Source organism: Trichechus manatus, unplaced genomic scaffold (assembly GCF_000243295.1).
Source record: "Trichechus manatus latirostris isolate Lorelei unplaced genomic scaffold, TriManLat1.0 scaffold00006, whole genome shotgun sequence".
In the NCBI taxonomy this organism is placed as follows: Eukaryota; Metazoa; Chordata; class Mammalia; order Sirenia; family Trichechidae; genus Trichechus; species Trichechus manatus.
The window spans coordinates 23,296,075-23,311,117 of record NW_004443942.1 but is presented as its reverse complement, the minus strand read 5'-3'; positions in this window follow the sequence as shown (position 1 = coordinate 23,311,117).

The window sequence follows — 15,043 nt, the reverse complement described above, 5'->3', positions numbered from 1 at the left end:
CTGTGCCACCAGGGCTCCCCTTCTGGCCTAGACATTGCTAATTTATTTATCAGGATGATTTTATAAAATGAGGGCTGCTAAATAGTTCTGCTTAATCACACAACATAATTATCATTCAAAATTAAAAATGCATGAACTCTGTGACCAGCAATTCTACTTCTTGATGATGTGTCTGACAAATATGCCTACACTCATGCAAAAAAGATGTATGTTTAAGAACATTCATTGCTATTTTGGTTTGTAATATCAAAAGACTGTTTTAACTAATTAAATTTGGCACGTCAATACAGTGGAATAATACATCTCCAATAAAAAATATGAAGTGAAAAAAGCAAGGGACGGATAATGTTATGGTATGTTTCCATTTCCATGAGGAGGTGATGTGGAGAATATATGTGTGTGCATCACAATTGTTTACATAGCATATCTCTAGAAGGTTATACAAGACTACAATAGTTCCTTCTAGGGAAGAGAATTGAGTGGTATAGGAAAGGGAAGGAGACCTATCTTTCAGTGTATGCCATTTGGTACATTGTGAATTTTGTACCATGTGCACAGATTACTTATTAAAAATCAAAAATAATAACTTTTTAAAATCTAGGCTTTTCTTTAAATGCGTAAGATTGAGAATTCATGTTCATTGCAATGAACAATAGCAAAAAGATGGAAGCAACCTAAGTGCCTATCAGTGGATGACTGGATAAAAAACTGTGGAACATACACACAATGCTATACTACACAATGATAAAGAATAACAACAAATCTGTGAAATATCTCACAACATGCATGAATTTGGAGGACATTATGCTGAGTGAAATAAGTCAATCACAAAAGGAAAATATTGTATGAGACCACTATTATAAAAAACAAAACAAAACAAGAAAACGTTTACACACAGAAAAAAAAAATTCTTTGATGGTTACCAGGGATGAGAGGGGGAGGAAGGAAAAATTACTAACTAGATAGAAGACAGGTATTAGCACTGGTGAAGGGAAAAGGCAATACACAATATGGGGGGAGTCAGCAAAACATGACCAAGGCATAGAAAGACTCTGAGAGGAACTCAAGAACAAAGGGCAACAACAGTAATCTGTATAGCATAGATAATCCTGCAACAACAGCATTAACAAACACTAATTTATGAATGGATACATAGGTAGCTAGATATGCCAAGAGGTGTGGGAGGGTGTAAGTGAACACACCCACCTGCAGATATAGGTTTGGTGGTAGATATTTCTACATACATAATTGTAGGTGCTGCTTATACATTAATATAGACAATAGAGCACACAAGGGCCACAGTCAGGGCAACTTCTTAGACATAACCAAACACCTGACAAGATGAAGTTCCTAGGCTCGAAGGCAAAGGATCATAGACTCGGGGCATCTACATTAATTGGTACAACATAGTTCATAAACACAAAGTTCTGCATCCCACTTTGGTGAGTAGGTCTGGGGTCTTAAAAGCTCATGAGTGGCCATCTAAGATACTACTATTTGTCTCTTACCTTCCAGAGCAAAAGAAAGTGAAGAAAACCTAAGATTCAAGGGAGCAATTAGTCCAAAGGACTAATGGGCCACATGGACTACAGCTTACACGACTCCAAGACAAGTACTAGACGGTGCCCGGCTACCACTACTGAATCACTCTGACCGGAATCACAACAGAGGGTCCCGGACAGAGCGGAACAAAACTTGTAGAACAAAAAATCAAATTCACAAAAAAGACCAGACTTACTGGTCTGACAGACACTGGAGGAACTCCCAAGACTATGGCCCTACGACACCCTTCTGAACTGGAACTGAGGACATTCTCAGAGACCACCTTTCAGCCAAACCACAGACAGGCCCATAAAATAAACAATAATACCCGAGAGGAACATGCTTCTTAGAACAATCAGTTATACGAGATCAAAAGGCAATATTTGTCCAAACGCAAAGATGAAAAGGCAGGAAGGGGTAGAAAATCAGGACAAAAGGAAATGGGGAACCTGGGACACAAATGGGAAGAGTGCTGACACATTGTGGGAATGAAATCAATGTCATGGAACGCTTTCTGTACAAACTATCGAATGGGAATTTAAAGTAAAAAAAAAAAAAAAAAGATTGAGAATTAAGAGTACAATCCCACTTTGGTTCTGATTGAAGGATGTCCCTTCAATGTTCTTATCATTGACTCCACAGAGTTAGGATGACCCATGCCTTCTCCCCATCTGGTTCATTCTATCCCTCTTAAGAAGAGTTTGAAGAATTTATTCAAAGCACCATACTTTTCCTGACATGGAACTCCCAAACCACCCTAAGGCTTCCTCAGTTTGCTCTTTCAAGGCTCTGGGGACACATCATGAGAATTAAGCATAGATAGATAGATAGACAGATACCCGTTGCCATCAAGTCGACTCTGACTCATAGCTACCCTATAGGACAGAGTAAAACTGCCCCATAGGGTTTCCAAGGAGCAGCTGGTAGATTCAAACTACCGACCTTTTGGATAGCAACCAAACTGTTAACCACTGCGCCACCAAGGCCTCAGATGGATAGATAGGTAAGCATGATAGATAGCAAGACAGACTGATAGAGGTATAAGTATAGATACAGATAGGTAATTTCTTGTAGAGCACTAAGAATAGTATTTGGCCCATTGGGAACGCCTCCCCTCCCCTCATAAAAAGATGCAATATCATTTGCCTCTAGAAAATAAAATTGCTAATATCCTTGAAAGCAGAGCATTCTTTTGATAGGCAATATATCACCCCTATAATTTTTAAAGTAATGTGAGCCCAAATAAATAAAGATTTCCTATTCAACCACCACTATCTATTAAATACTATAAAGCAAGCACACCAACATCTGAGATAATGTTCTTCAAGGTTGTTTTATTTTTGGTTTGGTTTCTTGCCTTTAACCTCTAATGTCAAGTAACACTAAATCTAGGTCAATCCCTTATGCAAAAAATGATACTTTGATCTCTAGGCAGATTTTAGACATGACACTTTCTGAGGAAAAAATTAATCAGATTACAATAAAAGAAGATTCATCCAATTTTGTTTTTGTTTCAGCAGCCCTGGCTTCTAATAGGGACTGCTACCACCACACTCTTCCTCAAAACAACCCTGTCTTCAGTGACCTAACCAATTCACAAAACTTAGGGAGAAGCAATGGAAAAACAAGCTTGTGTTACACTTAGATGTTTCCAACTACATTTTCTATACTTTGCTTTTGGAAAACACATAAGCAAATAGTATTAAAAATACCTTCGGCCAAAAGATTGGAAGTCCGAACCTACCCAGAGGCTCCTCAGAAGACTGGCCTGGAGATCGGCTTCCAAAAGGTCATAGCCTTGAAAACTCTATGGAGCAGTTTTACTCGGCACACATGGGGTCACTATGAGTTGGCAATGACTCAATGGCAACTAACAACAAAGCTATTGAAGCCTAGGTCCCTGGGATACACAAGGACTTCAACTAAAAATCTGCTAAACAGATCCTTCTGCATCCTCCACCAAGGAAGCCATCCCCACCCACCCCAAGTGTCCTTCTGTCAAAGCTATTGGTATTATCATGATACATGCATCATTCTCCCTTTAAAGTACATGTTACATTTTTGAACGGAAATGTAAAGATAAAATGAATTACTTAAAATTAAAAAGTTAACTGGGGAAAAAAATGTACAAAATATTGTCCTTAATAAACATTCCAAATTTTTTTAAATGAGCAAAGGACATGAACTGGCCATTAAACATATGAAAAAGAGCTTAACTTCACTATAAATGCAAATTAAATTGGGGTATGGTTTCACCTATCAAATTGGCAAAGATAAAACATTAACGGTAACATACAACGTCTGCTATTATGTGGGGAACTAAGCATTCTTGTATAAAAACCAATTGCTGTCGAGTAGATTCTGACTCATGGTGACCCTGTGTGTTTCAGAGTAGAACTGTGCTCTGTAGGGTTTTCACGGCTGTGACCTTTTGGAAGCAGATTACCAGGCCTTTTCTCTGAGGCACCTCTGGGTGGGTTCAAACTGTCAATCTTTTGGTTAGTAGCCCAGTGCTTAAACATTTGCACAACCCAGGGACTTCTGTAATTCTGTACCTTGCTAAAGAATAATTGGGCAAATTGTGTCAAAAACTTTACAAAGTACAAATTTCCTCAATCCATTAGCTTTACTTTCAGGAATGTATTGCATAAAAATATATAAATATACAGGCACCGTTAGTTTATTATAAGAATAATCATTGCAATATTGTTTACAATCACAAAAAAATTGGAAAGATCCTAAGTATCCATCATTAGAGAATTATCTGAGTAAATTGTGGTATATTCATAGAATAAAATGTTTGTCTATATTAAAAGTAATGTACTTGACAAGATGATAATGACATTCTTTTGAGTGGGAAAAAAAGCAGTCTACAGAAGAGTATATTCTATATATATACATACATATAAATGCACATATACATATATAAATGCACAGAGTGCTCCTAGAAATATATCCAACAAAATGTTAATGTGATTCTCTCTGAGGTGTAGGGTTTCACAAGGTTTTTTTTTCTTCATTATATTTTTCTGCACTATTTTTTTTTACTATAAACATGTAAATTTTACAAAAACAAAATAGCTCTTCTTTTAAAAGTGTGAGGAGAGAAGTGAGTCTTCTTTGAAAAGCATCTACTATACATAAGGAAAGATCCCTTTTGTGGTGGGGGTTTATTACTCATTAAAATGAACTACACATTATTTTTTTGCTTGAAGTCCCCTGAGTAATTGTGGGTGTTCTCTTCCAATGCTCCAGTCTGGAAAGATTAATTTGCAGTTTGGGTTTAAGAAATGAAGTCTATTAAATGGTCTTAAAAACAAAAGTGGGCATCATTATTCATGCAAATTATTAGTACTTTTAAAAGTCCTGAGCTCCAGCAAGCACTGGCTTTCTCTCCCTTTGCACTTTATTCTAGCTCAGGAGGAAATACAACCACTATGGAAAACTATATGGCTTCTCCTTAAAAAGCTAGAAATAGAAATACCATATGATCCAGCAATCCCACTCCTAGGAATATATCCTAGAGAAATAACAGCCGTCACATGAATAGACATATGCACACCCATGTTCATCGCAGCATTGTTCACAACAGCAAAAAGATGGAAACAACCTAAGTGCCATCATCAGATGAATGGATAAACAAATTATGGTACATACACACACAACAGAATACTATGCAACAATAAAGAACAATAATGAATCCTTGAAATATCTCACAACATGGATGAATCTGGAGGACCTTAAGCTGAGTGAAATAAGTCAGTCACAAAAGGACAAATATTGCATGAGACCACTATTATAAAAACCTAAGAAAAACTTTACACATAGAAAAAAACAATCTTTGATGGTTATGAGGGAGGGGAGGATTGGGGAGGGGAAATCACTAACTAGGTAGTATAGACAAGTGTTAACCTTGTTGAAGGGAAAGACAATAAACAATATAGAGGAAGTCAGCACAATTTGACCAAGGCAAAGTCAAAGAAGCTTCCTAGACACATCCAAACATCTTAGAGGCTGAGTTACTTGGTCTGAGGGCTGGGGACCATGGTCTTAGAGGACATCTAGGTCAACTGGCATAACATAGTTCATGCAGAAAATGTTCTACGTCCTAATTTGGTAAGTAGCATCTGTGGTCTTAAAAGCTTGGGAGCAGCCATCTAACGTACATCTATTGGTCCCAGCACATTTAGAGCAAAGAAGAATGAAGAAAACCAAAGACACAAGGAAAATATCAGTCCAAAGGACTAATGGACCACATGAAACGCAGCCTCCACCAGCCTGAGCCCAGAAGAACTAGATGGTGCCCGGCTACCACAGCCAGTCTGATAGTGACTGGAGGAAACCCCGAGATTATGGCCCCCGGACACCCTGCTAACTCGGAACTGAAGCCACTCCCAAAGCCCACCTTTCAGCCAAAGATTAGACAGCACTATCAAACAAACAATAATACGTGTGAGGAATGTGCTCCTTAGTTCAATCAAGTATACACCTGCCCAAAAGCAAAGATAAGAAGGCAGAAAGGGACAGGAAAACTGAATGAATGGACACTGAGAACCCAGGGTGGAAAGGGAAAGGGGCAGAGTACTGACACTGTTGTAGGGATTGCAACTAATGTCACAAAATAATTTGTGAATAAAATTTTTGAATGAAAAACTAATTTGCACTGTAAACTTTCACCTAAAACACAATTTAAATAAATAAATCAGGAAGAAAGGTAATAAAGAGGGAGCCTCTGCAAGGAAGCATCCACCTGTTGTACACATGTGGAAGAAAGGCCAATAGATCTGCTAAAATTTGGAGTCTGTGTGAGCCTTTGAGACGACAGTGGGACTTTGATTTTGTGATTAAAATTGAAGATCAAGGTGAACACACTGTACCTGAAGACTTTCTCTGATGGAAATGAATAAGCACCTGGCTGTAATATCTATATCCAGCTTGAATGCAAATAGAGCATATTATCAGCCATCAGAGCAGGTTGTCCCTGAGTAGCAGTGGATTGAGAAGCAGACTTTAAACCATAAGTGAAGGAGAGGGCCCCAGTGCCGCTCATCAAGCATTCCTCAGCTGGGCTCCCTGTGGAGCCAAGGGAGGGGAGAGAGCCCTTAGGCAGCCAGACCAGCAGAACGAGCCCTGGGATTCAACGAGGTGTCAGGTGTATTCAATGTACAAAGATTGTCATTTGCCTCTTCCGCTTTCTGACAGATTGCTTCTTTGCAGACCTTCAGAAGGAGGCAAATTATTGGGTAGGGTGAGGGGAAACAGGCACACTCATATACTGCTGGTGGGAGTGTAAATTGGGAAAAGATTTTGGGAGGAAGACAATCTGTCAGTGTCTATAAAATTTTTAAATTCACATACAGTGTGACATAGCAGCTTCACTTCTAAGACTTGAGCTTCAAATTTAGCGCTAGGATATATGTACAGGAGAGTATATTGCAGCATTGTTTATAATAGAAAATAGTTCCAATCTATCTAACCATCCATCACTATGGGACTATTTGAATAAAATACGTTATATCCATACAATGGAATACTGTGTGGCATGAGAATTTTTGTTTTCTTTATGTTGAGGCTCTAATTCTTGAGAATTGCCATATCCACAACCCTTCCGATGCCCTGGTCTTTCAGCTCCTTTGCACCAGCCACCCACTCCCCTGGTCTTACTCTGGACTTTAATATCGCCAATGATAGTTTGACCCCTCCATCATCTCTATTTCATCCCACTATCCAACCACCACTTCCTGTCTTTCTGGCTCCGTCTGTCACTTTGGCAATTCATTGACTTGCTAAGATCTAAAATCCACTGGCCTTCACCCCCTCAGGTCTTCATTTCTTTCCTACCCAGTTTAGATTCTGTGGAATCACTCCCTTGCACACAGATGTAACTCCCTTGCCTCCTCTCCCCTTCATCATACTGTCCCAGCAAAAGCCCAACCCTGGCCAAATCCAACTCCCTGCCTACTCTGCACTTGAACTGTGTCTAGAGAAAAGTGGACACCAGCAAAGCTGACTGGACCCCAGAGATGCCCAGGAATCTTGATCAGGTTTCCAGCTGTATCACATATCCATTCTGTAGGTGACTTTCACAATTTTCCCCTCTCATCTCAAACCCACAATGCCTCCTCCTCCATCCTCACTCTAAGATGATGACTTTACTTAATATTTTGCTGACAAAATCAGATGAGAACTACCTCCCTCCATTGTATCCATTCACTGTATCTGAGCCTGTCAATTCTGCTCTCCCCCATTATGTGGATGGACCATCCATACTCCCAACTAACCAATGTCTCCATTTGTGCACTATATCCCATCTCCTCTTGTCGTCTCATGGACACCGATAAGATGATTCTCCTCTCTCTTCCCTGCTTCATCAATTTTTATTTCTCTACTAAAAGATTTCCCATCAGAATTCAAACATGCTGATTTTTTCTCCCATCTTTAAAAAACAAAACAAAAACTTGATTGCTATCAGCTGCCACATTTCTCTGTTCCCCTTTGCAGCAAAACTCACTGAAAGGGTTATATGTACTTACAACCTCAAATTTCTCTCCCTTCATTATTATCTTTTCATCTCATTCCAACAAAATTGTATTCCTACTATTTACTTCACCTGGAGCCCTGGTGGCACATTGGTTAAGTGTTGGGCTGCTAACCAAAAGGTTGGCAGTTCGAATCCACCAGCAGCTCCTTGGAAACTCTATGGGCAGTCCTACTCTGTCCTATAGGGTTGCTATGAGTCGGAATCGACTCAGCGGCAATGGGTTTGATTTGGTTTTTTATTCACTCACGCAAAAGTTCATAGCAAGGTCACTGATGACCTCCACACTGATAAATCCAATAGTCAATTCTTGATCCTCATCCAACCTGACCTATTTAGAGCATTTGACACAGTAGTTGATCAGCAGTTGATCACTCCCTCCTTCCTGAAATGCTTTCTCCACTTGGCTTCCCATATACCACTCTCTCGGTTCTCTTCCTGCCGCACTGGCTGCTCCACTCCATCTCTTTTGCTAATTTCTTCTTATCTCCCAGACCTCTAAACACTGATATGCCCCAGAGCTCGGTCTTTAGATCTCTTCTCTGTCTACACTTACTCCCTTGCTGAATTCATTCAGTTGTATAGTTTTAAAAATTACCTCTTTGCTAACAATTCGCAAATTCACCAGCCTGGACATGTCCCCTGAACTCCAGAATCATATATCCAACTCTTACTTGACATTTCCTCTTGGATGTCTAATAGGCATCTCAAACTCAACATACCCAATACAAACTCTTGATTTTCCCTGTAAACTTCCACCTCAGTCTTCCTCATCTCCATAAATGGTAAATGCATTCTTCCGGTTTCTCAGGCCAAAATCTTGAAATCATCCTTGACTCCTCTCTTTCTCTCACAACACTTATACAATCCCTTTGAAAATATGTCCAGAATTCAACCACTTTTCACAATGTCCACTGCTACCATCATTAGCTCTCACCTGGATTATTGTAACAGTCTTTTGATTGGTGGTGGACACTGCTGGTTGGTCCCTACAATTCAGTAGCCTCTCCTTTCTTTGCACGTGGGTAGATACATTTCCCAGTTCTACTTGTAGTTTGCTGTGGACATGTGACTAAGTTCTAGACAGTGGAATGTCAGCAGAAGGGATGTTTGCAACTTCCAAGGTAAACCTAAAGACCATGGGCACACCTCCTCACTCTCTTTCCCCTTCCCATGAGCCAAAACTTGGAGGAAACTGTGACCCATGTAGACAAAGGCAGTAGTCTAGGCGACACGAGCAAACCAGATGTCTGAATAATCAAATCAAGCAGAGCTGCCTATTACCCAGAAACATACCTCAGACTGTTAATGGAGAAGAGAATAAACATATCTCCTTTAAGCCACTGAATTATTGCTAAGACTATATATTATAGAAGCTTATCCTTTCCCTAACTAATGCAGGCACCTCAGGTACAGAACCTAAAACCTTCGAGCTTTTCCAGGTCTTGAAAAGATGTTTGAATTCTGCTTCCCCTTCCCCCCAAGAAAAAATCAGTAGCTCCAAAATCAGGGAAAAAACCCGTAAAGTCAGCATTAATAAATATTTACATGACTAAAAAAAGTTAATGTTACATCAGCATATCAGCTGCAACTGAACTCTTACATTATAATATATAAATGTAATAAAGTTAAAATAATAAAAACAAAATGAACTGTTCTTAATAAAATTCAGAATAATTAAAATCCTTTCAAAAAAGTTAACAGCAAATAATTGTATTGACGAGTGGGTACATTTTAACATTTGATATGATGTGGGATGGGGCCTCCAAGCAAAAGTGCTTAGGTCCTAGATGGCCTTAAGTGATGCTGCCTCACTTTTCTATTTACTAAGAGAGTTACTATGGGTAAGTTACCTAAACTCTGAGCTTCAGTTTAGGTCTTCTGTAAAATGGGGAGGAGAACAGGAAAATAATACCTATTTCATTGGGTTGCTAGGAGAATCAAAAGTAGAATCTCAGTGTTTAAAGGGAGTCTTAGAAGTCAGTTTAGCCCACAGTGCCCAAACAGTGGTGCAGTTAATGCACTTGGCTGCTAACTGAAAGGTTGGAAGTCAAATCCACCCAGAGGTACCTCTGAAGAAAGGCCTGGCTATCTACTTCTGAAAAATCAGCCACTGAAAACCCTATGGAGCACAGTTCTCCTCTGACACACATGGGGTCACCATGAGTCCAGATCGATTCCACAGCATCTGGTTAGTTAACCCAAATCCAACAAAATCATCTGAAATCTTTTAAAAGAAAACACAGATTGCTAGGCCTCTCTCTCCAAAGAGTCTAGTTAAGTAGACCTTGGGATTCTGTATCTTTTAAGCTCCCCTGTCTACAATAAACTAGTAATATGGGTTGCTGCCAATGAGTAAGTACAGGGTAGTAGGTGACAGGTTGGAAGTGGAATATTCACAACACATTTTTTGAACCTTTAGAATTCTGAACCACATAAATGTATAATCATATTAAAAAAGTATTCAATAAACTAACCAATAAATAAAATATATATTCCTGGAGTAACTATGATAAAGCTGACCCTGATCAGGAGTTTGGGGAGTAGGTCAATTTTCCCAACCACCCCTTCAATGCAGGGATAGCCTCCACTGCATCCCAGATTCTGCTCAAACATTCCCAGGGTCTCCACTCACTTAACCTTACCAGGCAGCCCATTTGGTTGTTGGACAGCTACAATTGTTAGCATATTTCTGTGCAAGTCTGTGTCAAAGTGAAGGATGTTCTAAACATCACCATGTAGGTGGAGGCATGATTTGACCCACAGCATAACTGAGTTCATCGACAACAGTGAGGTACTTGATAACAGGGTTTACTGGCTATGATTCTGGTGGGCCTCTGTCTGTCACCAAGACAGAAAACTGACATTGACTTTATCTTCAGATTTTTGCTTGACCTGTCAACGATCTGACTGTGGCTCTTGTTATCAGCGAGCTCTCAAACTGGGTATGAGTTCTTGCTTAATCAGCATTGTGTCTTGTCCCTGCTTCTTATTATCTAATGCAAATGTACTTCCTTATTACCTAACCTAGTAGCATCAAGCAGAGAGAGCCAAGCAAGCTGAAGCTACAAAATGCAAGCAACTGAGCACTCTCTTTCCTAGACACAAAGTAGGACTTCTTGGTAATAAATGTGTCAATTCCCCAATCCAAATGCACTACAATAACCAAAAGAGAGAAGAAATCACTCCCAATTGAGTGGAAACTGTTTAATTTTGTACTTGGTTCTATGATTTTAGAATAGAAACCAAGCCTTTCACCCTAAAAGGCTGTACCAATTGCCCCTACTTTATCCCCACCTCCACCACCAAATTCCTATTATTTGTTCTCATTTGAATGGTCTGAAACTGTCAAGTAACAGAAAGGTTGTTATCAATACTGCATCAGCCCAGATGGATTAGAGGGAGAATGATGTTTGTGGCTCTCTGTAATCCCTCCACTGATTCCAGGATTCTGAGTTTCTCCAGCGAATGTGGCAAGGCCACAGGAAGTCTCCAAAGGCAGGGTGTTGCAGGCTGCTCTCTAGTTCAGCTGCCAAGCACAGAAGAAGTAATGCAGGCAAGAAAGGGAGAGGAAACTCTTCCTTGCCTGCAAGTCAGAGGCAGTCGAGAGCATGGACTGTTTCATTGCAGCCTGTCAGTCTCTAAATAACACATACTTCCATGTATGTCTTCTGTTTCCAAAATGAACCCAAAGCCACCTGCTTCAAGTAGCCTCATATGGAGTCAGGGGTGTGTACTGATGTTGCCTCCAGCCTAGTCTTGTTTCCAGGTCCAAAAATAGATTTGAGAGAGGCTTTGAACAAAATCTTTACATTCTCTGTGCTGGAGCTCCTCTAAATTGAATGGCATTTGCCACTACTTTCATCATGGAATTGAGGGGAAATAGCTGCAGTGGGATTTGTAAAAAAGATTTCTGAGCAGATTATAAGGAGAGAACAATGAGACATATAGTAGCCATTCTTTACTGTTTTAAGCAGTAATTTATATTTATTGAAATTCATAGTGCACACATAAGCTATATAAAGATAGCAAGGGAAGACAGAGCACGGCCAAGATTCTAAGAGAAACAGAATAACAGAATAATGTTAGCTGAAAATTTTCAGATTTTTTACACACACACACACACAGTCAGGATCATCAGCAATATTATAAGCAGTTCCAACATTTTCTTTTCTTTACTATGAAGCTGTTTTGTTAGTATTGTAAAGGACTGTATTCAATTCTCAATATTATGCTTTACTACATTAATAATAAATTTCCTATAAACAAAACAAAAATTTTCAGCCTTGTTTGTCACAAACATAGACTATTTGATTTTTTTTTTTAAGGCTGTGGGGATGCCCCAAATGGTTTTGTTTTGTTTTTGAATACTCATTACACTATAGGAAAATGGAATAAGGAAATGAACACATTGTAGGTGGTCCTCCTAGAGCATCTGGGCCCTAAAATGGCCACAATGGACATTGGCTGTGGGTATTTAATAAGCCAAGAATAATTTATTACCACTTTAACAACAATAAAAACAGTTGAAAGTAATGTTTTTATACCATATCTGTGTTTAGAAATATTTTTAGACCATAAAATCACAGGCACATCAATATTTGTGGAATTATGGTATATTCTTTTAAAGATATGTATTCAGTGATGCATTGTACTTCCCGGCACTTGTTCTTCATTTTGGATTAAAAGACAGTATATTATTTGTATTTTATACAGAAACTAGGGAAACCTTAGCACTATTTTCCTCTTTTAGTTTCTCTGAACTTTGCATTCTGTTTCAACATACCTGCTTTGTATCAAATACCAAAAAAGGGAAAGAAGGAAATCCCCATTTCCCATGCACAGGAAAAGCTACATAGGATTTTTAAAGTTTTTCAAATATTACTTCTTCCACTTTTGCACACTTCATGGACATGAACCGCAGCAGGAAGGGCAAAAGAGGTAAGAGTGCAGAAGAGCTGAAGTTTGATCTTGTCACCCCAACAGAGGTCTATTACACTGAAATTTTTCTTCCACTGCAAACAATTGTAAAGTAGCAGTGACAGAAAAAGTCCTTACAATTTGGACAATCGCTAGGGACTACTTCACCTCATTATACAAACCGGGAGTTGAAAGGTCACCCCTAGTTTGTGGGGTTCCTCAGCAAAACAGAAGTCAACATCCAAGTTTTGAAGTATGAACTACAGTATTCCACAAATGATTGTGCCCGGTGCTTAAAAGGCCCCTGCAGAGGTCTAGTCAAAATATTTACATTCCTCTCAGAAACTGTAACGCAAAGGAAAAGAGAAACACAGTGAGAGGACAAATCAAAAGGAAAAAGTTCCTTCCCTAGGCAGCGAGAAAAGGTGTCAGGCCGCTGGATCTTCGGCAATCACAGTCCGGTTCTCTTAGCTTTGATGAGAGCGTCTCCGGGTGTGGATCATACCTTTCCGGTGAACGTTGTGTGGCAACGTGTATTAGCAGAATTTTGTGTCAAAATTAGAGTTTATCAATATCAGAACGCATGTGGTTAATAAAGCCTCGGTCATCTGGCCGTCTGTGGGCTTAATTGTCCATACGAGTTCCCTGAGGCATTGCACGGGCGCTGTAAATAAATGGCTGAGTGATGGGCACGTATCTTTCTTCCATAAAGCGCAGCCAGTGGCTCAAAGTGAGTCAGACTCTGGCAGGGTAGGTGTTCGTGGCTGGGTGAGGGGGGGATGGGTGGGGGAGAGGAGCAGGCGGGGGCGATGATTAGTGAAGGAAATGACCCGACTCCCTCCCTTCTGCTTTCAAGATCTGCGTCACGCTCCGGGCGGCTCCCGGGCCGGCTGGCAGGGCAGACGGCGGCCGCGCACGCTGGGCCAGGCCAGGCAACATCGAGCCGGCTCCTTCTCGGCCCCGGATCCTCCAGCCGCGCCGCTGCCCGCGAGAGGCCCCCGAGAGAAGCCATGTGGGGCCTCGGCCTGCGGCCTTGGGGCCAACTCTGCGACCCGCGGCACTTTTCCCAGCCCGGCGCCCCTCGACGTGGGCGCGGAGTTGGAGTCCAGAAACAGGGCCCGAGGCCGCCACCGAGCCCGACTGCGACCCGCGAGGGAGCGCGGACCACCTCGGCCTCCCGGACCAGGGCCGCGCAACTCCCGCCGCGCGTTCTGGACAGAAAACACCGTCTGACCGTGTATTCGTATTCTTGCTCCATTATTCCTATTAGAACAAGTTAATGTGAGGGTCGGGCCGGGAGGCCCCGGGCGGGGTCACGTGCGCCCCCGTCACTCCAGCTCCCCTGCCTCTCCGCTTCAAGTTATGCCATCAAGCTAATACATTGTGACTGCTCTTCTCTCCTGTGACAAAGGCTTGCAGCTGCCTCCAAATCAATAGAAGTCAAAGAAATATGAAAACAATCATGACACAAAACTTAAATCCTGGCTGGAGCCTAAGTAACCGTAAACTGTGCTTCTGTTCTCCACGCCGCGGATTAATCTATTCCAAAGTTTAGTCAAATTTTTATTCCAGTACCTTTTTCCCAGCAGATCCCCCTACATCTGTCGGGTTTGTAATGTAATTTGTAATTACTGCCCTTCATGTGGTCCGGTGCCTTGAACCATCTTTAATTAAAAGCATAATTAAGGGAAGATCTAAAGAAAGACAATTACCAGATGGTCTTTTTTTCAGAGGAGGGAGATGCGTGGATAGGCCCGCGGGCCTGTCCCCGGCACCCCGCGCCTGGGGAGGGGGCGGTGGGCCCAAGCGGCGCCTGCGCACTGTGCCGGCCTCGGCTTGCGCCAACCCCTGCTACCCCCGCGGCCCTCGCCCTGGCCCCGAGGCGAGGCCAAGGCCGCGCCCTCGAAGGTGAGCGCCACTGTGGTGCCAAGAGACCCGGGCTTCATTCGCTCTTCTCAGAGGCCGCCGCGGGGAGTGGAGGGACGCTGGAGAGGCTGGGAAGGGGTCAAGGCCGAGGCATGGTCCGAACCCGCGAGGGCCCGG